Raw genomic sequence first — 23,643 nt, 5'->3', positions numbered from 1 at the left:
AGGAATTACCACCACCGCAAAATAAGACCCGGCACCAGCGGGGCCACATCTCATACGGCGCTTTTTGGATAAACAGTGCGCGGTGCATGAAAGGGACCGAGGGCAAGATCCTCCCCAGCGGCTGCGAGTTCGCCGCCGATTAAAAGTCACATGCTGCACTGCAGCAACGCACACCGCGAAAGGGCAATGCCAGGCCACCGCACACATGCGGCCGGATTTTTCGTTCGCTTATCCATCCTTGAGCGGAGTGCGGAATTCATGGGGTCAACAAAACATGCCCGTAGCAGACGGCAGTCGGAGGAGCGTAATGCGGAAGTACGTCACCGCTGACTAGCGCAGCATCATGGGAGGGAGTGCTGGCGCTCCGTCAACAGTTGAAAAGAGGAGGAAAGGCGGCGCGACGATAATGCGCGGTTTTTGATTTACGATTTCTCAGCTAATACTCATCGCTTTAACAAAATTCTTGCGGGAGGAGATTGCTAATACATTGTCTTATTTGGTTACATGTACATCCATGCGTCGGCGGAAGGTATTTCAGGACCCCTTTAACGGAGGCTTTCGAATTGCGGGGGGGGGGGAGGGGGGAGCGTAAGCTTAAACTTTAGGGACATAGAGAGGACGAACAAGCGGCTCGACTGGTTGGAAAAGTAGGGAAGGAGTGACGGTGTCGGAGAAGTAATCTAACAGATTGGAATTTACAACAGGGGAGGGGAGGAAGGAAAAAAAAAAACGTGCAATGGCATGAAAGGTGATAGTTAGCTATGAAAGTTTAGAACTGAGGGGGAGGGATAAATCACAATATATCGCTCATTTGGGACAAGCTCTTCTCAACTGGGGATTTTGCCTCCACAAAGGAATACAAGTGATCAACTCGCAACGAAACCGATAAAAATGACTTGAATGAAACCGGGTAGTTGGATGTTGAAAACCGGCGCCCCGACACAAAGGGAGAGCTTCTAATCACCATCAGCAGCAATGACACCTTGCCGTGGTAATGGAGGAAAGACGGCTAAGGAGAGGCTCCGGTGGGAACCGGTGCACTGGGAAAAGTGTGGAGGAAGTGACATGATTTTTTCGCGCTCATCTGAGGCCACTGAAAACTGCGTCGTAACAACGGGGCCGAAGGGTGGCCCGCCGCGGGCCGACGTCACTTCGCGGCCTATCCGGTCGCCATTGGCTGCGCGTGGAAACGAAGCAGACGACAGCGGAGCAAACGTAGGGCGAGGAAGTGACGAGTGGGCTAAAAAAATTAGCACTGGGTTATCTCGGCTATGCCAGGATATACGTAGCGCGAGTTAAGGTTCAGTGGGATTTTCTTAGATTTCCTGGTGGTCTAGGGTTAGCTTGATTACCATTCTTACTGCTGCTTCAATGACACACACACACGGTATACGCATTAGGTGACGGATGCAAATTTATCAAGCGGCTTCGCCGCAGCGTCACCAATCGCCCCAAAGCTACGCTGGTTCCACAGGCGCAAGCCGGTGTTGCTGCGACGCACGAGCCATTGGTTCCACACCCGGCCACCCCTCGCATGACCATCAAGTGGACCGGGCCACCACGTGCGGAACCGGGGTCGGCGAAGACGCTGGACGCGTGGGGTGTGGTTCGACAGGCGCACACCGGTGTTTCTGCGACGCACGAGCCATCGGTTCCACATCCGGCCACCCGTTGCATGATAAAGTTGACCCGGCCGCTACGGGCCGCGCTTGCGCGTCAGGGCTGTCCAAGAGCCATGCAAAATTGCTGAACCTCGGCTAGTGTAGCTCACGATACAGTAGAAGCAAAAAAAGAGGCCTCCAAAAATAGCGTTTCTGGCTTCAGTAGGGGGGACGTAAGGGCCTTTCCTAAGCTTTTATTTCTTCCATGGCTTGTCTAATGTTAGGATCTCTATTCTAGCATATCAAATAAAAAAATTGAGCTACATCTTCTATGTTCAGCAGCGGCGCCTGGCCTAGGGTCGGCGCATACTTAAACATTTAAAAAATATAAAATTGAGCTAGATGTACAATATGCCTCAAAGACAAAACAGAAGGGATACACCACACGCCCTTTCTGTTAACCTGTCACAACTAAAGGTCCAGGTGTTATATGCAGGTTTTTATATAATATATAGCAGAACGTACCATACGTGTGGATCTTTTGCGTTTTAGAAATTGTAAGCACTGAACATAAACAAGTAAACACGAACCAGAAAGGAGTACGAAGACAGTCATACCAATAAACAAGTAATTACCCAGACAGGTTGTCTATTTCTATTGAAATCCTAGCAAGACGTAGTCAATGATCTCTACGTTCATGGAATGTTCAAAATCTAAGCAGTCATTCGAGAAAAATGCGGCTATTTTTATACTCTCTGGCAGGTGGTTTATGTTCTTTGAACCTTGTATATAGCGTACCGGCTGCAAGGTATTCTCGAGGCATTATAAAAGCACATGTGTTCGTTCTTCGTTCGAAAGTTTTTTCACTTTTTCAACCGGAGCTATATTCAGCCGCGGCCATCATGAAGCTTCCTTCGCTACTTTTTTTCTCAGTACTTGGTAAGTCGTTGCCATTAGACCCTGTTGCCGCAGCTTCAATGGTTTTTTTCTTTCGTGGCACTAACCGTAAATATGTTACCATGTCGGGTTTGTGACGTCCGGACCTAAATTTATTCGTTTCTAAAAATGCCGTTTTTTCCGAAAACTTTGTAACTGAAGGGGTAGTAATATGCTGTCATGATATTTCCGAAAACCGCACGGCGAAATGGCAGCCATTATTTGCAATAAGACATCTTGTTCGTCGACGTAAGAAACACAAATGAGAAAATGCCTTGCTGCCAGTGGTAATGTCTTTAAAACCTGTTTGCGAATAAACAAAATGCATTAGTTGAAACTACATTAAGAATTCGTGGTGTATTCTGTACAATTCACATCAGCGATTACTAATGTGGTTTAGGCCGTTCCGGTTATTCGAGGAAGCCAAATAACTGAGACAGAAGTACACATATACACCGAACAGGTAATGAGTGGAATAAGATTACTGATGTCCGTCCTAATGGAAAGCTTCACTCAGCGCGCGAGGCTAGTTGTTTGCTTGTCTTTAGCGATCTTCTCGCGTGCGCAGTAGTAATCGCTCGCATTGAATATTTTAAATTACTGACCAAAAAATCTCTTTTCATCAGGCCACTCGACTGCCAGTTTCAACATATGCGCTGCTTCACAGTTTCTTTGTATATCCCTCCGCGATTTCCTGCTTTTGCTCGCATTCTTATGCAAATGGACAGCGAAGAGGTTATGCAGGTTGCGGCAATACCGCAAAATGCAGCGCCTCAATAGTAATATTTCCAATTGTACGCAAATGTCAAAGTGTTCAACAAGGTTATATACACGAATACATGTGTGCGAATACTCATATCCGGTAATGCGGCGCCCCGATAATGTCAAAGCGAATTGTTCGTGTGATTCGCGATTGCGGAACCAGCAACTAGAAACGCAATTGTGCTATCCTATACCGGGTGCTGCGGATCTCTTTGATCGCCGCGTATAAATGGTAGCATGACAATTTGAGTGGAAATTTGCCTTTGGTGCACACAATGACCCTCCCTGTGAATGTTTCGCGGGAAAAAGCTGCAATTCTTGTATACATAAGCCATCTCTATTTTTATGAAGTCAGCTTCGCACGGGTGCAAAATAGCATGTGGGAGTTATAAAGTTAGATGTCTTATATAAGGTGCTTACGTACCTCTTGTCATAGGTTCTTTCAACGCCGCCTGTATAAACAGTGCCTAACGTGTGAGCGAAAAATGGCCAAACAGCCACTCTCCTGTTGCTCTCTCCTACCCTTCCCCGCTCCGTAGCCTTCCAGCGTGCTTTCGTGTCCGCCAGCCAGCGCCGCTTCTCGGAAACTATGCAAAATAGTGGAAAGTTTGTTTAGCGTTCCCGAAGCTGCGCTCCTACGCCTTCTTGTTTTTCACCATGCCTGTACGGTCTTGGTCTGTCACTGATAAAACTTCCTTTGTCATGAAGCAAAATCCCTTGCGCTGCCGCAGGCTGATGCCGGCTTTGCGCGCTTATCTACTCGGATCACAGGCCCTGATATTTTCTGAGGGGGGCATCCCCCCTCTATCCCCTCCGCATTTAGGTGTTGTTTTGACCCCCCTGTTCTCACTCCGCATCGGTACGCACTTCTAAAATTGAGGACTGTACTGTAGAAGCGCCCGGACAGCGTGGCGGGATCGCAGCTGCTTATCCTTTTGTTTCCTATAATTTTCTGAAGTTTACAAGCACGTGATATTATTGGAACGTAGAAGTGAGCGCCTGAACAAAAAACGTGCACGCAATTTTTTCTTCTCTAAATACTCGAGAAAGAAAAATATCAGTAAAATAATGGCTGCCCCATCCGAAAATATCGTTTTTCTGTTAGCTATGTGTCTACCCGACAATCAGAATGTTCTTAGACTATTTCAGTCCGCCTCCGTCTTTATCTTTGGAAAAATGCAGCAAGTATGAAGCGAGCAACACGTTGAAGGAGATCCCCCAGTGCGCCACAGAACTAGCGCCCCGTCGCGGCTAAGATGTAAGCGAAACGGCCCTTGAAGCCCAACAGGCAAGCTGACAGACACACGTCGTAGAAGTGGGTGCAGCGTCCGCGACTCGCGAGCAGTGACGTAAGGCGAGATGTCCGCCGGCACGCGCCACATAGCGGATCAGTGCCTGAACTAAGCGTCCCTACCCTTCCCATTGAAAAGCGCGCGACGCGTCAGGCAATGTTAATACAGGCGGCGTTGGGTTCTTTAAACGGACAATAAAGACAACATTCAACTGTGTTGTATTTGAAAAAGAATGGTGCCTGTCAAGCTCTCTCTAATTACCTGAAATAAATTTGTGTGCCAAACTGCTTAAACCAAAGAAAAATAAATAATGAGAACAATTTAACTCAGCTTTCCACGTCGTCCGCACAAATATAAGAACAAGGATAGTAAATATGCAGCTATTAGTAGAGGGGTGGGGGAATGCACGTTAGCTATAAAGTGGTGCGATCAAGCGAAACAATTTAACCGCTAAACTCGTGCTCACACTTTTTGGTGATGGCTCTGGTTGGTAGCAATACACGAACAAATATCAATCCTTTCACTGAGAGAGAGAATATACTTTATTAAGCTAACAATGCTGGCGCCGTTAGGCGCCAGATGGAGTGGGGCCTCTTCACGGTCTCCATATACTGTTCAGGCCTCCAGGCCCCTGGCGATCAGTAGGGTGTGGTTCTCCAGGGCGGGGCTGAGCAGCGAAGTCTCCCATCGTTCAAGTAAGGCATTGTTGGTCGGGGGGAACGAAGGAGGAACGGCGTGGGACTGAGCAAGAAGGTGCCTTTCACTGGAACTGAGCAAGAAGGTGGCTGGAGAGTGGCTACTGCTTCATCTATTTCCCTCAACATATACATCAGTCGTCATTTCCGTTAGAATGACACCGCTATTATTGCGTCAATTATCTTTCTTTGGGAACTGAAATTAGCACTTATTCATAACCCCTTTACAAAAGAACAGGACAAATACCGTCTTAGAGGCGAAACAGACGAGGCATGTACTGCCTCACAAGTGTTCTTAGTGCAGTGACATACGCCGAATCTTATCACTTTGGGAGGCTGAACCTTGGATAAATAGCGAGCAGGGGCATGCGAAGCGAGTGAAATAGTAAAAAATAAAATATGGAGGTGAAAGAAAGGCAGGATCTTTATGCAGGGTATGCCCTAGTTTAAAATCCTGAAAGTTTTTGGAAGGAAAAACGGCCACCATGTACAGACTAGAAAAATACGTGAAAATAAGAGGAGACGGACGAAGGTATTACCAGCGTTGGCGCTGCCAGTGTTCGCGTTAAGTGATTGCTCAGAGAGGCTTTCGGGCTGCTGTCCGCAGCACAAGTTCGCATGAAAGGTATCGGTGCATTTGTTACCATGCCAGCTGATGAGCAAGAATTTTAGGGACGGGAGACATATTCTTCATGAAATGGCTACCAAAAGTATTTGTTGCCCAAATTTGGAGAAAGATGTTCCTTTTTTGGGGGAAGGCCGTTTGTTGTGTTCCGAAAGGGGCACTACGGTACCCCCCGCGAAAAAACTTTCTGTGCTTAACTTGCTGCCACTGTAATTAGACAGAGTAACCTTGTTTATTCCCACCTCGAGTCAGAGGCAGAGACGGTTGCGTCATATGTTGAGAGACGTAATTGAGAAGGGCGCAGCAGGAAAGTTTTAAAATGGCATTGATTCACGCAATAGGTATTTCTTGGGTAGTTCTTCGGGCAATGTTTCCTCCCAGGCAAGGATACAGGAATCACAAGCTGCGTCTATTCTACGCAATGAAATGTATATGATCGCACCTGTTTTCAAGAGCAAAAGTGTAGGCAGCAAAATGGCCGTAAAATGTGCTTATTAGGGTGTGAAGCAGTGTTTTGGGTCAACGACACAGGTCTGGCAGAAGCGGCGGTCCTTCGGTCTTTCAATTCCAGAACACCACTTCGCTTTTGAAATTATGGCCTCAATGGTGCGTAGGGAGGAAATATTGTTCATTAATTTAGTATACGAGGAAGAGGTGGATGGCAGCTGTAGAATTAGGGAGCCGACGTTTTGTAATATATGACCAGCGCTCAGAGAACCGGGTGTTCTACCGAGGAGTTGGTGTAAGTACTCGGACAGTGACTGTTTGACTCAGGCAGGTAAATTCTAGTTAGCTGCTGCGGGGCCGCTTTTGAGAGATCTCGTTTTTTCTCTGCACTTCCTACGCCAAGGCACACACGAGGCGGTATCCTACAGCAAAACGGGAGGAGTGGCTTTGCACAGTTTGCTTATTTGGTTGGCATGCCGGTTGTGGGTGCTGCCTTTTAAATAATAGTTATGATAATGATTATTTTATTTTCTTAGGAAGAAATTGAGGGGGAATAAAAAATCTGTTCTTGGTAGCTAGACCAGCTCTCGTCCCCTGTCGACAAGAACAGCATACAGCAACGCATGAATGCAAGGAAAGATCAAATGGTCATGGATGTTGCAGTTTCACAATTAACAAATGGTGAAAAGGTAGCTAATATTACAAATCACTTTTTCAGACACGTTCCTAAGTAATTGTGCAAAAAATCACATACATTAGGTGTTGGAACTCAATTGTTGTAGAATTATCTATATGAGCGCACTCGATCATTAGGCAAGTTGGAAAAACAGTACATTTACACACAGCCAGACAAGCGAGAACTGTACCAAAACCTTAAAAAAATTCGAAGGGCTTTACGTCGCAAAAAGACATAGGGACAATACAAGCCCTGGAAATTACAAAAAACAGTTGGGAGATTTCTAAGAAGTAACATTATAGAAATATACTACTTTTTCGTAGAAGTCGTTGAGAACTTCTGTAGTTACTGTTTCTAAGTATTTATCTCTATTACGTGTTCTGCCTACACCTACCTTAGAATTGTCCACCCGACGGTGCTCATAAACATGCCTATTATAGGTAACTACGATTTCACCTCTTTTCTTCCTCAGCGCTCTCTACAAACGGCAGTATAAAGATTGCCTATACCAATTAAAGGGAAAGGATCCATCGGGCGACTAAATGGATGATCTGGCAGAAAGTAAGCAATAATTGCAGTCGTTTATTTTACAGTCAGCATTGAATTATCATTCCCTATGGGGAAGACGTTTGTGCAGATATATATTGGGAGCGAGGTATTCCGCTCCGAAAACGTAAATTTATAATTTTTAAATCCCTCTAGCGAACAATTAAAAATTAAATGAGGATACTATTTTCGGAAATGTTCCTGCCACTTTTTTTATATACCACCATCACTTTGGTTGTTTTCAGTGCCACCGGAAAGGTAAAAGTAGAAAGACAAATGAGTAATTCCAGGCCAAGCGTACCAGACACTGCGTTCGATCATCTCCGATTACACTATGAAAATCATGGTCGACGTCTTCACACAATATTCATTTGTTGACCACTTTTTGAACAATTTTTTTTTCTCTCCCGTGGGAGTTTGAATATTGTGGAATTCGCCGAACCTATGTGGCGAAAAATGTTCGCAAGAATAAAATATTATACAAGCCGAGGTGCAAAAGCTTTCCGTCGGCAGAAAAAGCACTGCAAATCCTTGCTACAGCACAAATTGAGATCTGCTAGTGGGTATGAAGGGCATAACTGGGAAAGAAACATGGCAGTTTCGTAGCGATATTTTGACATTTTTTACAGCTGTTCACATTTTTCCAGAGACAACGCAGCTACGCATTTTTTAGTTGTTGATGGTAAGTGCAGACAAGATTGGGAGACAGGAAGCGAGTACTTTCGGAGCACTAACCCCATTGACTCTAAAAAATTACAATATTGCTCATGTTCTCGCTGTTATCGTAGTGCCTGGCCTCACATGTCAAAATTCACCCTCGGCTCATTTTCAAGGGGTCAGGAACAAAATGTATTTCTGGAAGTATATTACGAGGGGGAAATATTTACTTGTATTTTGTGGCCCTCGAGGCATCAGACGGCGGTCCTGAAGTTAGCTTCGCTGCACCAAGGGTTCCATATGGCAGCGAGAGCTATGGTGGCCACGTTCGGCTTGTCGTGTCATGTGGCCAAACGTTTTGATAATCTCAGCTCACTGGTACTTGATTTCATGACAGCGTCATCGGCAGATTATAACTTCTACGAGTTGCGTTCACGCAGACAGGCGTATTAGAGTATAGGTGTCCATGGCACCCTCTGACGTTGTCGCCGTGGTCGCCCATGTAAGTGTTTTGCCACATGTAAAATCTGGGTAGCCGGCGTATACCTTTCGCTTACTTTGCTGCTCAAGTATGAACCTTATGGGTGTATCTATCCCTCGAAAGCACCGTGAACGATGGCCCTGACTTCCAATCGCTCAATGGTGCAGCCAACATCTTCTCAGGGCCTCTGTAAACGTAACGTTAAATTAGGTTCCACCCCACCGACAAATTGAAGTAATTTTAACTACAGCAAAATTCAGAAGTTTTGTCTCCTTCTTGCACTGCAATGATGCACCTCCGAAAAAACAATGAATTTTCAAGACGGAAGAAATTTTGCGGAAGAAATTTTTGACGGAACCTTTAGCCCCTCAGCTTGAAAAGTTGGCGGGGCCGCTGTTGTGTGGTCAAGGCAGTAAAAACTACAGCACGTGATTTTACACAAACTACCAAGTATTTTCTGAACCTTATGGTACCATGAAGGGGTGTAATATGGCTTGCGCAATTACCAAGTGGTACCGATTAGGGAGCATCTTGCCACAAAAATATACAGTTCTCCTCCAAGTCTAATAAAAAATCTTCTCACCATCCTTCTGGCTGCTCTTCAGGTCTCTCTGATACTTTTCTTGTTGTTACCTTATGAACCAGCGCTGCTTGACCGTTTTTATCTCTTCTATTTCCTTTCAAAACGTTTCCGAAAATTCAGCCGAACCTACAATTATTATTTCTAGTTTGCAGCGAACGCCTGCGATACCTCAAACGAATCTATTCCCTCCCTTCCACACTGCGCCATTTCCTATGCCCAATGATTGACAGATGGCGCCGACCTTCAAAATCTTTCTGGCTTCCTGCTTTAGTAACTCGCTTCCTCTGCGGCTCCGAAGATGACAGAAACATGCATGTGCAATCACTTTTTCCAAGCGGAAAACATAGTTAGGCCCGAACGAAGCATGCGGTCGCTGGAACTGCGCGGCCGCCGCACCTACGCGCTTCCGGGGGAGAGCACTCTGTGCAGTGAAGCGAACTTACGACATGCCCTCTTCGGGCTTGGGGGCTGCTGAATATAAAGATGTTGTCTCGATTAAAGCAAGAAGTACTGTGATGATTTCCTTCAGAAATAAATTACCTTTACTAACTCTTTCAAATGCGGCCAAGTCTGTATTTTTACATACGCTGCCCCAGAGAGTGATATGCTCCTTGACATAAGCACCATTGAAATTTTTTTAGAAGTTTTTATGTTTAGCGCTCGGAAACTACTCGCCTCTCCACTTACAATTTTTTTCCGGAGTTACCGACAACAATATAAACAAGGTTTGCAGCTCTGAACACTTGTAGTTTGAAAAGTTTGAACAGGTGTAAAAAGATGTCTATATACAGTCCAGAAATCCCGCATTGCTTCCATGCTGTGACGATCGGAGGTTAACACTCACCGGGCTCTGTACCCAGAGTCACAGAAGAGCAGACGTCCGTACCACCCCGTGCCCGAACAATATCCGTCCATAGAAAACGTCCCCGTGCTGACCCTCAGGCGCCCTGTGTAGCCGTCACGTAAAAGCGTGGAGCGGGCAATGACAGGCCGAGCCCTCTTGTTCCCCGCACCAGCCCTGCCTTCCCTCTACGCAACCACGGAGAGAGAAAGTGTTTATTAACTTGAAAATATTTACAGGGCGAAGTTTTGCCTCTCGGTAGAGGGCACAGGTCTCGCCGGAGGAAGAAGGAGTGAGAGGGAATTGTTGATAAGTATGATAGCAGGCTATGTGCAGACTATGTATAAAAGGCTATGTACAGACTATATACATACGCTCTCAGGTTACCTGCAGCCTATTTACACACACTCGCACTCACACATACACAGCCACGCACACAAGAGTGCTATCACTGGGTGGATGGCCCGTGGGTTCTGGTGTTAACAGTTCATGGGCGGGTGTTGAGGCCTGGCTCGTCGAGGTACGAGAGAAGCAGCCTGAAGGCCTCCCGGTTCAGCATGAAGGGCCCCCTAGGACGCAGGATGTCCTGTGCGGTGCTTGATGGTAGCCCCAGCCGCCGGTACCCAGACACCAGTTTGTTCCGGGCACCAGCGTACGCAGGGCAGGAGCAGAGGACGTGATCCAGTGTCTCGGGGTCGGGGCAGTGGGCACAGGTGGGCGTGGCCTTGCGGCCCTGCCTGTGGAGGCGTGCTGCTGTGTTGTAGCAGCCGGTGCGGATCCGGAGGAGGAGGGACCGCTCTGTCTGGGTTATCCCTCTGGTGGGAAGGAGCCGCCGGGCCTCGCCGGTGGCCACTCGTTTGCAGGGGTGGCGGGCGGTCACCTCACGCCCGATGACGCCCCTGGCAACATCGTAGCGGACCAGGGACGCAGAAACTGGGGCCGTTGGGGAGTGGTGGGCTGCTTTGGCTAATTCGTCTGCAGCCTCGTTCCCCGGTATACCGACGTGGGCAGGAAGCCACTGCAGCCGGAGGTTGCTGCCTTGTCCCTGCAGGTCGCGCAGCTTGGCAACCAGGGACATCTCGAGGTGGCCACCTCGCCCCCGTGGTGTAGATGCCTCCCTCAGGCGAAGTAGCGCCGGCCGGGAGTCGCAGAAGATGGTGGCCGCTGGCGGTGGGTCTTCTCGCAGCATGTCCGCGGCCAAGTGTAGGCCTGCCAGCTCGGCCGCTGTGGAGCTGGTGGGGAACGGCAGCCGGCATTGCCTATGAGCTCCTCTGGCCGGGGCAGTGCAGGCAGCAGCTCCTCGGCACTCGCTTGGAAGGACCGAGCCATCTGTGTACACCAGCAGTTGTCCCGGCGGTTCCAGGTCTATGAGGGCAGCCGCTTCCTGACGAATCCTAACCTCCAGCAGTCTCGCCCGGGCCCTAACTCCTGGCAGCGTGGTAGTTATGTCTAGGGGTGCGGCTGCCGGCGGCGGTGGGGGCAGAAGCCACGCCCTCTGAGGGACTTCGACATAGTCCTCGAATAGAGCTGCCATGCTGCCCATGCGGGATTGGCCCCTCGAGCGGAGCCTGGCGAGGAGGTGGTCACCTCAAGGTGCTCGGTGCAGGTGCTCCACATGTCGCAGCGCTGTCTGCGTGGCGAACAGCTGGATGGGCCAGCTTCCAGTTTCCGTCAGGGTGCTGGCCACTGGAGAGTCTCTTGGGAGGCCGATGCAGCGCCGAAGGGCCTTTCGATGGGCCAGCTCCAGGGTCTTCCATTGGGCGTCCCTGAGGTTCACCAGGGGGAGTGCGTAAAGAACACGCGAGATAGCACAGGCTCTGTAGATCCGGAGCGCCCACTGGTGCGAGCACCCTCTACCCTGTGCCACGAGCTGGTTGATGCCCCTAACGGCGCGGGCCATCTGGTCCAGCTGTGCCCCAACGGCAGACTTCCATGAGAGGGTTTCGTCGATGGCCAGGCCGAGGTAGACGACTTTGCGTCGCCAGGGGAGGGGTCGTCTGTTGAGATACAGTGGAGCAGTGCGTCGGACTTGAGCTGGGCGCGGATGGATGGCGATGGCCTCTGTTTTGGCCTCGGAGAGTCTTAGTCCCTTTCTTGTCAGGTGATTCGCCACTGCGTCGAGGGCCACCTGTAGGGTCGCGCGAACCCGCCTTCCGTGTTTGGTGGGGCCCCAGGTCCAGAGTGCCACGTCGTTGGCATAAATGGCCATCTCTACCGGGTACTCCAGGGATTCCTGTAGACAGCTGGGTAGGTCCGCCATGGCAAGGTTGAAGAGGAGTGGGCTCAAGACGCTGCCCTGCGGGACACCAGTCCACACTCCGCGAGGGCCGCTCAGGGTCTTGCCGACGCGTACACGCAGTGTGCGGTCTCTCAGAAAGCCACTTACGTACCTTCTAAGCCTTCCCTCCGCTACCAGGCGGTCAAGTGCATCGTGGATGGTCTGGTGCGGTAGCGCGTCAAAAGCTGACTTGACGTGCAGGAGCAGGAGGTACGCCCCCTCTTTCTCGTGTCGAGCCTGCTCTAGAAACGACACCACATCCGCGAGGGGTCAGCGGTGCAGCGAGACCTTCGGAAGCCACTCCGCTTTTCATCAAGGGCATTTCGTAGGTCTGTAAGCCATTCTAGTCTGCCCAGGACCACCGTCTCCATGAGTTTCCCCACCGCTGAGGTTAGAGAGATGGGGCGATACGAGGAAGGCTCGCTAGGTGGCTTGCCAGTCTTCAGCACCGCTGTCACAATAGCCGTCCTCCAGTCCTCAGGGATGGTGCCGGTCCTCCAGACATGGTTGAAAAGGTCCAGTAGACGCAGTTGCTGGTCGGTGTCCAGGTTTCGTAGCATGGCATAGGTGATGCCGTCGGCGCCGGGGGTGCTGTGCCCCCGGGGGCAGCGCCGCACAGGCGTCAGGAGCTCAGCCAGTGTGATGTCTGCGTTGCAGGCCGCTTCTACCCGAGGGTCAGCTGGTCTCTGTGGCGGCTCGGCGAGGGGGACTCTGTATGGTAGCAGGTAGCAGCCTGCACTCGTGTGGGCCAGCCCGAAGATAGTGGTCATAGGAACCGGCGTTGGAGGTGGGTGTATCAGGTTGACGCAAGTGGCAAACTGCTCTGCAAGGAGCTCAGCCAGCTCCTGCTCCCGTATCCCTGCCCCTATGGCCACTGAGTGGATTTGGCGCAGAGCGCAGACCGGCTGTGTGATGGAATTGAGCAGCTTCCACGCCCGGGCAGGGTCCCGGCTGCTGTCAAGGGAGCTGCAAAGGCTTTGCCAGCATCTCTTGCGCTGCTGCCTGGCGTGCCGCCTGGCTGCTGCGTCCAGTCGTCCGAAGGCCGTCCAAAGGGCGGGGGTGTTGTGGCGGATGGCCTGCTTCTGGGCTCTGGTCCTGGCGGCCCGAAGGTTGAGTGCCTTAATATCAGGCACCGGCTTTCCCCGGGTGACTTCGGTGTAGGTAGTGGCAGCTTCAGTGCAGGGAACAAGTTCCTTTAGGAGGGTGCTGTCGTCTGCTGTTTCCAGTCGTTCGCTCAGTTTTTGCCTGAAGATGGTCCAGTTGATCACGCTGCAGCGTCTGGTGTCAAAACGCCGGTACAGGGAGGATGGGGTGAGGAGTACTGGGAAATGGTCGGAGCCCCAGGCATCGTTGGCCGTCTCCCAGTTGTAGGTACAGCGCTCGGACACCAGTGTGAGGTCAATGCACGTCTGGCAGGCTCGGCGGACAAAAGTTGGGCTGCCAGTGTTGATTATCAGCAGTCCTGCAGCGACCGACGACCCGTCTGTTGCTCCTGCGACTTCCCCAGTGTCGGTGGTGGGCGTTGAAGTCCCCGCAGATAAGGCAGTCACGACCCAGGAGGCTCCGCAGTCGGCCCAGTTGGCTGGCGTACCAAGGTTCTCCTGGCCTGATGTAAATACTGACAACCGAGGTGTCTGTGCCGCCCATACGTACTGTAGCGCCGACGCACTCCATAGGGCCACCAGCTGATTCATCCAGGTTCAAAGCCAGGCTTGATAGGTCCCGTCTCACGTACAGGGCCGCCCGTGACGGTCCTTGTGGGTGACTGAGATCCAGGCAGGGGGTCGTGGTGCAGGACTCTAGCTCGCACGAGGTGCGGCTGAGGTAGCCTACGTATCCAAGAAGCCGGGGTGGCTCCCCCCTCACCGTAACCTCCTGCAGGGCCAGTACATCGAAGTCAGCCCGTAGGAGGCGGTCGGCCAACTCTGCACTGCGTCTCCGCAGTGAGTGAACGTTCCACTGGAGAACGCGTGGTCATGGTCCGTTAGAGCTGGCCATGTGTCAGGGTGGAGGAGCCTGGCTCTGCCTGGGGGGCTGAGGAGGGTTGCAGGCCGACGGATTGTGAACCTGGTTGAGGAGGTGTAGTTTGGCGGAGTGAGGTCTGGAGGGCCACTCATGAAACAGGTTGTGTAGCACGCACCAGCTCTGTCGTCACTCGTCATGCATGTTGCCAACGGGGGCACTGAGGGTCATTGACAGAGTGGGGGCCACGGCAGTTTTTTTATTTTTATTTATTTACAGAATACTGTCACTCCCCCAAGGGGAGTATTACAGGGGTGGGCAAAATGTCATCACTCATCAACGTCCTATAAATATCTATATAAAAAAAATTACACAAAGAGAGCACATAATGTAAACAATAGAAGCATAGCATTAGTAAATTCTTACATAATACATAAAAGAACGCCAATGTACGTCAACCATCAGGAGATCTCAAGATAAGAAAACACACACACGGTGTACAAAGCATCAAGTTGGACTCAAAACACAGAAAAAAAGTCTAGGCAAATGCTTTCCAGGAACAAACGGAACCGGCAGGATTGCATGGCAAAAAGAATTTAATTACTGGTAATCATATCTTATTCTAGGCTAATACAGCATGTTCAATTAGTTCCATATATTTTACTAGTGTTGGTTGCTGTGTTACGACTGCGTCCAGTGCATTCCATTCACGAATTGCACGCGGGAAGAAAGAATAGCGAAAAGTATTATTAATAAATGCATATTCAACAAGCTCCCAAGCATGCCTTCTTCTAGTCGGTCTAGTATCACGAAATGTCAAGTAATGGTCAGGGTTTATGCGCAACGATCTGTGCAAAAGTTTATATAAAAATTTGAGCCGAAAAAGCTTTGCGCGACTTTCGAGGGTAGCTAGACCAGCACGCTGTAGCAGAGCGGTAGGGGAGTCAGTGCGTCCGTATCTATTGAAGATAAAGCGGACGGCTTTGCGCTGTACCCTTTCCAATATTGCGATATTGTTTGCAGTGTGCGGGAACCACACAATATTCGCGTATTCTAAAACTGGGCGGACAAAAGTGACGTATGCGAGAAGCTTCGTTTCATGTGTAGAATAGGACAAGGCCCGTTTAATGAAGAATAGTTTGTTCATTGCTTGATTTGACACTTTACGCACGTGCTCTGACCAGCTGAGGTCAGAAGATATTATAAGTCCTAAGTATTTATATTGGGTGACACTTCGAAGTGGCACATTGTTAAAATGGTATGGAAAATCTAGTTTAGACGCTTTATTTGTAACGGACATGAATACGGTTTTGTCTACGTTGATTGTCATTTGCCAATCTGCGCACAATTGAGCTATTTTATTTAAGGCATTATTTAATTTCACCTGGTCATCACGGTTTTGTACTTTATTATAGAGAATGCAATCATCTGCAAAAAGCCTAAGTTTTACGTCAGGATAGTTACGTATGTCATTTATGAAGATTAGGAACAAAACTAGAGCTAATACGGATCCCTGGGGAACGCCTGAGAGCACTGGAGCAAGGTCGGAAGAGTGACAGCCTTACTGCACGAATTGGAGGCGGCCAGTTAAGTAATTCTTAATCCATTGGTAAATTGGGCCATCACCTAACATGTATTTAAGCTTAAGGAGTAGTTTAGTATGCGAGACACGGTCGAATGCCTTCGAAAAATCTAGGAAAATGACATCGGTTTGAATGCGCTCATTTATGCCGAGGGCCAGGTCATGCAGTGTTTCGACAAGTTGTGTAACTGTAGACAGTCCTGATCTAAAGCCATGCTGATTTTTGTGCAGAATATTGTTCGACTCAATAAAACCTATTAAAAATTTCAATACGATATGTTCGAGAATTTTGCTGCAAGTACAGGTGATAGAAATTGGCCGGTAATTAAAAGGAGACGCAGCGTTACCTGATTTTCGTACGGGAGTAATTTTAGCAATTTTCAAATCTGCAGGAAGACAGCAATCTTTCAAAGATTTGGAATATATGAGATAAAGATATTTGCTGACTGGTTCAGCGTACCGTTTCAAAAAACCGTTGGGAATCAGGTCTGGACCGCTACTTTTCTTTTCATTGATACCTAAAAGAAGCGAAAGGATACCAGCCTCTGATAAGGTAGGCGTGCCTATCAATCGCATGTCCTGATTGTAAAGGGAAGGATTAATTTTCGCAAACCCATTGTCAGTTGTGTAAACCGACCGAAAATAGACATTGAAGTCTTCGGCTCTAGCCTGATCTAAACCATCTGGTGAAACTGGGTTAGTCTGCTTTTTTTTTCATATACTGCCAGAATTTACGGGGCGCGTTCTTGATGAACTCATGCAATGTAGAGCCACAATACTTCTTTTTAGCGTTACGCACTTGTTCGTTAAGTGATCTAGTAAGGAAATTAAGTTGAGAACGATAGCCTGAAACATTCCTTTGCTTGTTAGTTTTTCGTAACATCTTCATTTTACGCTTGGTTTGATTTATTTCACGCGTAATCCACGGATTGCGTTTTTGAATTGTTTTGGACGTAGTTGGGACAAAATAACGCATACAGTGCATGACATGAAACTTGAATTTCAACCAAACTGCTTCAATACTAGAACAATCATCACTACAAAAATCATGGAATTCAGAGTACTCGTGTGCAAGGTACGTCATTATAGCAGCATCGTTGGCTTTGTTAAAGGCGGGTATTTGCTTTGATTGACCACGGGATGTGGGTGGACTAGTGAATGGCAATGTGCACAAGACCATTTTGTGGTCAGATAATCCTTCAAGAATATCTACTCGCGACTCATTTAAAGAAAGACTGTTACTAACAAAGACAAGGCCTAAGATTGAAGATGACGTTCCCTGTACACGAGTAGGGATGGAGACAAGCTGCTCAAGATTAAAACCAAGCATGATGTCCAGCAGGATGCTTTGAGCTTTTGTTTCAGGGGCAATGGAACACCAGTCAATCTCAGGAAGGTTGAAATCAGCGGCCAGTACAATCGAGCCCCCGTGCACATGCGATTGCATGTAATCAAATAATGACTCAAGATGCACACTTTGCGCATTCGGAGGCCTGTAAAATACGCCCACTTTAGCGATCCTATCATGAAGATACACGTCGCACCACAGCGCCTCAGTATCTTTTACGTCGGGCATGGTAGAAAAATGAATTCCTTCCTTAAAAAGTAGCGCAACGCCCCCACCACGTGATTCCCTGTCTTTACGCACTATCGCGTATCCTGGGGGCACAACTTCGTGATCAGATATACCGGAATGCAGCCACGTTTCTGTGATGCTAACGATATCAGGCGCATGTGCCAGGAGGACCGCTTCGAGTTGGTCAACTTTGTTGATGAGACTGCGAGCATTTACATTGATTTATGTTGCTGATTTCTGCTTCTCGTGATACAAGGTTCGCTTGGAATATTTTTTTTCTTCGCCGTTTCCTTGACGTTTTTTGATACTTCTACCATTTTGTTGCTGTTTTCATCCCAAGAAAAAAAGTCTTCCGTCAATTTTAACCTTATCATACATTAGATAAACTTTTTCCTTTCGGTCTCGATTTTCCTTGGTGTGAGCCCACAGTTTCCTTCTAATTTCTCGAATAGGCTGGGAAAAATCCTCACCGACGGAAATTTCGGAGCCTTTCAGTTTTGGGCAGTTTTTCATAATGTTCTCTTTGTCTCGGTAGTCTGCAAGCTTTAGTATGACAGGCCTAGACTTTCGGTCATCCCCCTGATTTGGCCTACCAAGACGATGGATACGTTCAACTCCCGATATCATCACGCCAAGAATATCCCCGAAAATTTTCTTAATTACAGCTGTTTCAAGTACTTCAGTCGACTCATTTTCTTGCTCCTGGACACCATAAACGATCAAATTCGAACGACGGCTTCTATTTTCGAGGTCATCCAGCTTTTTGGCCATAGTTTTCATAGTACATTCCAGTTCAACTACTCTGTTGACACAGTCAGTCACTTTAGTCTCAAGGCTAGCAATTTTCTCTAACTTATTATCAATCGCATTGAGTTTTTCGTTTGTTTCTGTTCGGCCACATTTTATTTCTTGTACGTCTTTCGCGATTAGCTTCAGATGAGTGGCGAGTTCTTCGAGAGTAGGTCCCGGGTTAGACTCGACATCTCCAGCAAGAATCAACAAGGACCGCATAGATGCACAAAAATTGCCAACCAAGTCGCATAGAGGCCGGGGGCACGGCAGCAAAATAAGAAATACATCATTACTGCGAAAACATTTTCCAAAATTTTTTCTCACCTGGATACAAAACAGGAACGGATTGTTAGGCGGCATTCTGACGCTGCTGCCGTGCCCACTGCCGAGCGAGCCGTTGCGGGCCAACTTTATAGGAGGCAAAGGTGTCGGCGCTGGTGTCGCAGCCAGGTCCTCCAGAAGGGCTGACGCAGTTCCAGCGCCGCCGACGATAATTTCCAGGGCCGAGAAGTTGATGGTCAATTGACAAGATGCGTCGTCGATATCCCGGAGCCAACACTGCTGCGCATCTGTGGTCGGTAGAGATCCCGTTGACGTCATTGGTGCAAGCAGCAGATTCAGGATCGTCTGGATACAAAACAGGAACGGATTGTTAGGCGGCATTCTGACGCTGCTGCCGCGCTGCTCTGGCACCGCAGTCGACGGGCCGATGCAGTCCCCCGCAGAGCGCACACCTAGCGGGGCCTAGGCAGGAGGCCGTCGCATGGTCCAACCGCCCGCAACGTTTGCACTGCAGTGGCCGAGGGCGACAAGCTCTCACCCAGACAGGCCTCTTGAACAGTCTCACTTGCTGTGGAGGGGTCGGCCCGACGAAGTGCAGGCAAAGATTACTCCGTCCGGCTCTCCCGGCGGAGATGAAAGGGACTGTCGTCCCAATCCTAGCAAGGAGATCCGCTGTGGATATGTTCACATCAACGCCGTAGATGATCCCGCGGCTGAAGTTGCGGCCGATGGGTTCTCGTCCGCGGACTGTCAAGCTACACAGCGAGGTCACATCCAGGAGTCTGGCGAGGCACTCCGGAGATGAGGCGTTGGCAGCCACCATATTTCGCTGCACGTTCCCCCGCACCTCGAGCACTCCCGCTATCGCTGCAAGTTGACGCGAAATCGCGTCTGGGAATGCGGAGAGGAAAGAGATACCTCCCGCAGGGCGGAACAAGACGGTCCCCGCAGTTTCCCTGGCCGGTAACAAAAGCGGTGTCTGCCGTTGACGGCGCCGCCGTCGCTTGCTCTGAATCTGCCAGGGGCCTGCCGTGGCGTCGTCTTCGTTGGAATCTACGGCGATGGATTGGGGAGCCGGGGGTGGTGGGGTAGGAGTGGCGTCAGGCCTGGGCGCAGCCATGTTGCTTTCCTTCTGTCGTGCAGGGTGGGGTTCGGTGCCGTCGACAGCCGGCAGCACTTGTGTCGGCGTACGCCCGGTCGCAGTATGCTCGAGGGGAGCAGCGGCAGCCCGCGCCATCTCGATTGCTTCAAGACCACGGCGCAGCTCGGAGCGGCGCTGCTGTCGGCGAGCTCGGGCCACATGTGCATGGAGGAAAGAAAAGTTTAGGAGGGAGCGTCACGTGACAATAGTGAAGCCTAGTCATAAAAAATAAAAAAGAAAGACTGATGGGAGGTGTTCTATTCACGTGACAGGCAAGCGGTAGTTCTTTGCGCCTCATGTGGCCCTTCGTCGACGCTGCGTGCGTGCGCCTATCCGTTTGGTTGCCGGGACGTCCGCGTATTCGAGTTTCGGCGACGAGTCGTTGCTCGCAGCTCTGCCTGCAACCCGAAACGCGCAGCGGCCTGATCGTGCGGGCAAAGTGGTCGGACGGGAGAGGCAGAAAACATCTTTGTTTACTCGAGCTTTCGGACCCGTCGAAGTTCACGCCGCAGTCGGAGAGTTGTGTGCCGCCGCCGCGTGCACAAGTGGAGATTATCTTTTCAACTTTGCCGCTCAGGCAAAGTTGAAAATATCAACCATTTCAACCCTTTCTTTAACCATTTATTACCAAGGCGCAGTCAGTCCAAAATTCAGCAAGGTCCCTCCCAGACGTAATCTAGCATTTGTTTTTTTTTTTCATATACGTATCGCACCGATCGAGCGGTCCTCAGCGGACAAACAGCCGGCGTACTGCTTGCGACGCGAAGTGGTCACACCCAACATAAGGGTTCTGAACCCTTTGTTTTTCAGTGCACTGAAGTAGATAAAAACGCACCACCACGCCGGAGCACCGAAAAGGCGAACGTATGCAAAAGCGCGCGCGAGCGAAACCAAAGCTAATCTCACCACCTCCCCGCCGACACGACACTCGTTACGCGCGATAACTCAGCAGAATGCCAAACGCAAACGTCACAGCACACCTGGCAAACACCGCGCAGCTGTAGGCCGCTCCATGCTTGTGAATGTTTACGGCGGCGCGTTCGAGCGATCCAACGTCAGAAGTGAAATTCGGCTTGCAGCTCATGTGGGTGCTTCTTAAGAATGCGATCGAAGTCTCGCCTTGCTTTGAACAGCGACAGCGGCAGTACTTCCACGATACGAAGCTTGGAGCGCAACGCTGGCGAACAATCTTGTACGGCGCCTTCGGCGACGGCGCCCGCCTCCATGTCCATCTCCACCGGCAGCCAGCCGGAGCCACTAAATGCTACCGCGGGCCTGAGCGTGGTGGATTTTCCATAATGCATTGCGCAGGAGGAGCCCGAGGAGAGGAGAAAGCGGCGTCAGAGGAGGTTGGCTTGCCGAAGCTGGGCCGCCTGACGTCATGCTCCCTCCTAACATTTTTCTTCCTCCATGCTCATGTGCTTCCTCGCGTCGTCTCATGGAGGAAAGAAAAGCTTAGGAGAGGCCCTGACGTCACACCCAGCGCAGCCGGAAACGCCATTTCTGTAAGTCGAATGGCGGACCATTGCTCCATGCCATTGGCGGACTCTTTTTGCCTCTCTCTCTCGGTGCACCTTCTCCGCCTCCCCCGTCCTGTATCGCCTCTCTTGTCGTCTGCATCTGCCAGCGCCGAGCCGGCGGAAATCAGCTGATAGGCAGGTAGAAGGCCGTTTTGCAGCGCGTGACCGTGAACCTAAACGCGCGGTTACACTGTTACACGTCTTCAGTGTGGCCGCAGCAGGTTTGCGAAGCGGCTCGCTCTAACAATGCCGCAATGCTCGGTGCCAGGCTGCAAGTCGCGATCGGTACCCAAGGAATTGGGCGTCACTTTCCACCGGTTAGTGCATCATTCCGCTGACAAGTATCGTCGTCTGCTCTCCGCCGTTTTTGCTAGGGCCCCTGCGTCACTCCCCCCGCGCACCGCAATGGCGGCGTAGCTGGGCCGCGTACCTTCTGGCTGGGTGGTGAGGCGCGCGTTTGTGGCGAGGCGTGAGGGGCTTTCTTCCTCGGGGGTGTTGTCCGTCGCCACACCGGTTTCCGGCCCGATTTTTCCTTCTTTGTCGCCCGCGGTAGCTTCCTCGCTGGGTCGGTTGGGATCGTGGTTGAGTCTCCCGTACGAGGTCATGTTTGGAAGCGTGTGCCCCACGCTCCGTCCCGCGTCGCGCAGGAGTTCATCCCGTGCCTCTGCTGCGAGGTCAGCAAGGGAATCTCGGACTCGCTGTCGAAGGTCGCTCGCTGCCGTGCTCCTCCGTGACTTCAGGTAGCCACGAAGCGTCATCAACGCAAGTACGGCCGCATGGGACTGCTGCAGCTCTCCGGCGGGGAAACGGTGTGGGCTGCGACTGATGAGTAGGCCAGTCATCACACGCCCGAGTGGAGAGGAACCGTCGCACATGTCGATGGTCCAGTGCCCCGGCTAGGGCTAGCCGAGCGTGCGATGCGGGTCCAGCACGGCACAGGGACGGGCTGGCGGGGAGCTCCGAAAAACACGTCCGCTCCGCGCGTCGCCGAAGCAGGCCACGGAGAGAATACGAAGGCCGGCGCGCCGCTTGGTCGCTCTCTCCACCCACAGCAGACACAAGCCGCCGTAGAAGCCATCCCAAAGTGCGCTGCTCCCGCATCCCGGCCGAGATGAGACGGTGGTTTAGCCGCCTTCTGAGTGTCCCAGCTACGTTGACCAGCGAGGTTTTAGCAGCACGTTGAGTCCACCCCACGGCCCTGCCGCTGGCGTGGACATCACCGCGCCCCTTGAGCGAGAGTCTAGACTTTTCGAGCCAATAGAACAAGCGCACGCCGCGCACTTTGGACACCGACGAGAGGTGCCGTTCCAGGGGACCAGTGCCAGCCGCCTCCCGGACCCACTCCTACGACTCACAACATTTTGCTGGGCGGGTGCGTCGGCACCAACCCAACTTCTTTGTGAATTACATTATGTGTTGCCTCTTTTACGCTCAACTCACTGTGGACCCACCTAGTTGGTAGCATGACGCTATCCCCCTTTCTGAGCGTCACACTGAAAAGCATAATTTAATACACACCAGCAGAAATATGTGTGTATCAAATCAAACTTTGGGCTATGTGTTGCTATGCTATGCTATGCGATGCTATGCTGTGTGTTGTAGCTATGATGTGTGTGTAGCAAGAGAGCGCGGTTCCTCTACTAACAATTTTTCTTACGTGCTCGTATTTTATTTTCTTTCTGATTTTTTTGCTACCAAGATTTTGGTTACAGACACAGGTCACCGCTACGATATTCAAATAGACCATTTCGAGGACCTCTGTCAGCCCATTTGCTTGCAGGCTACGCTATTACTTTTGCTTCTCGCTCTTATCACAATTGCCACTTCTGACGGATGCCGGGGGTAGGCTGGGTCCAATTACAAACAGGTTGTCGTTGGCATTGGGTGGACACTGCGAAAGGGCCAAGTGATTGTACGACCAATTAATGGCATTGGGAAACGGGCGGACCTTCGTTAACGGCACACCGATACTGCGACCTCTGCGGATTCGGTTGAATAATCAAAGCCCGGTGTGCATACGAAGCAAGCCTCTTGGCTATCACCACAGGAGCTCCCCGCGATTGGCTATACTAGACACGAGAGTAACCGGCACTGGTGTAGGAAATATACACCAATTTTTATCTTTGTATTCGCCCCTACTAGCGCTTTTTTGGCGTGGAAAAGGTCCATTGCTCAAAGAAAGAAACAAAAAGTTTTCCCTCCAGAAATTGGTTACGACTACATATAACATGCTTTGCACCATAATTTTTATAGAAGAATCGAAGATGGCCGAGTGCACTAACTGAAAAATTTGGCGTGGAATGACCGAAATGTAAGTGTACCTAGCCGTGTGTATGGGATGACGTATACGACAAATTTTGATGAGCGT

The 23,643-nt window shown here is 50.3% G+C and overlaps 1 long non-coding RNA gene across 1 annotated transcript in view; it reads left to right on the top strand.

The window, feature by feature from the left end:
- The first annotated feature begins 2,431 nt into the window (after positions 1-2,431).
- The window catches only part of LOC144145039 (uncharacterized), a 33,091-nt gene continuing 11,879 nt past the window's right edge, over positions 2,432-23,643 (top strand). The window contains exons 1-2 of the long non-coding RNA XR_013317404.1: positions 2,432-2,540; positions 7,507-7,595. This is a non-coding gene — a long non-coding RNA (uncharacterized LOC144145039). The remainder of the gene's footprint in view (positions 2,541-7,506; positions 7,596-23,643) is intronic.

Source organism: Haemaphysalis longicornis, unplaced genomic scaffold (assembly GCF_048455015.1).
Source record: "Haemaphysalis longicornis isolate Haplotype H1 unplaced genomic scaffold, Haemaphysalis longicornis Haplotype H1 scaffold_7, whole genome shotgun sequence".
Taxonomy (NCBI): domain Eukaryota; kingdom Metazoa; phylum Arthropoda; class Arachnida; order Ixodida; family Ixodidae; genus Haemaphysalis; species Haemaphysalis longicornis.
The sequence above is the reverse complement of the archived record's forward strand: the minus strand, read 5'-3'. Positions and strand labels throughout refer to the sequence as shown.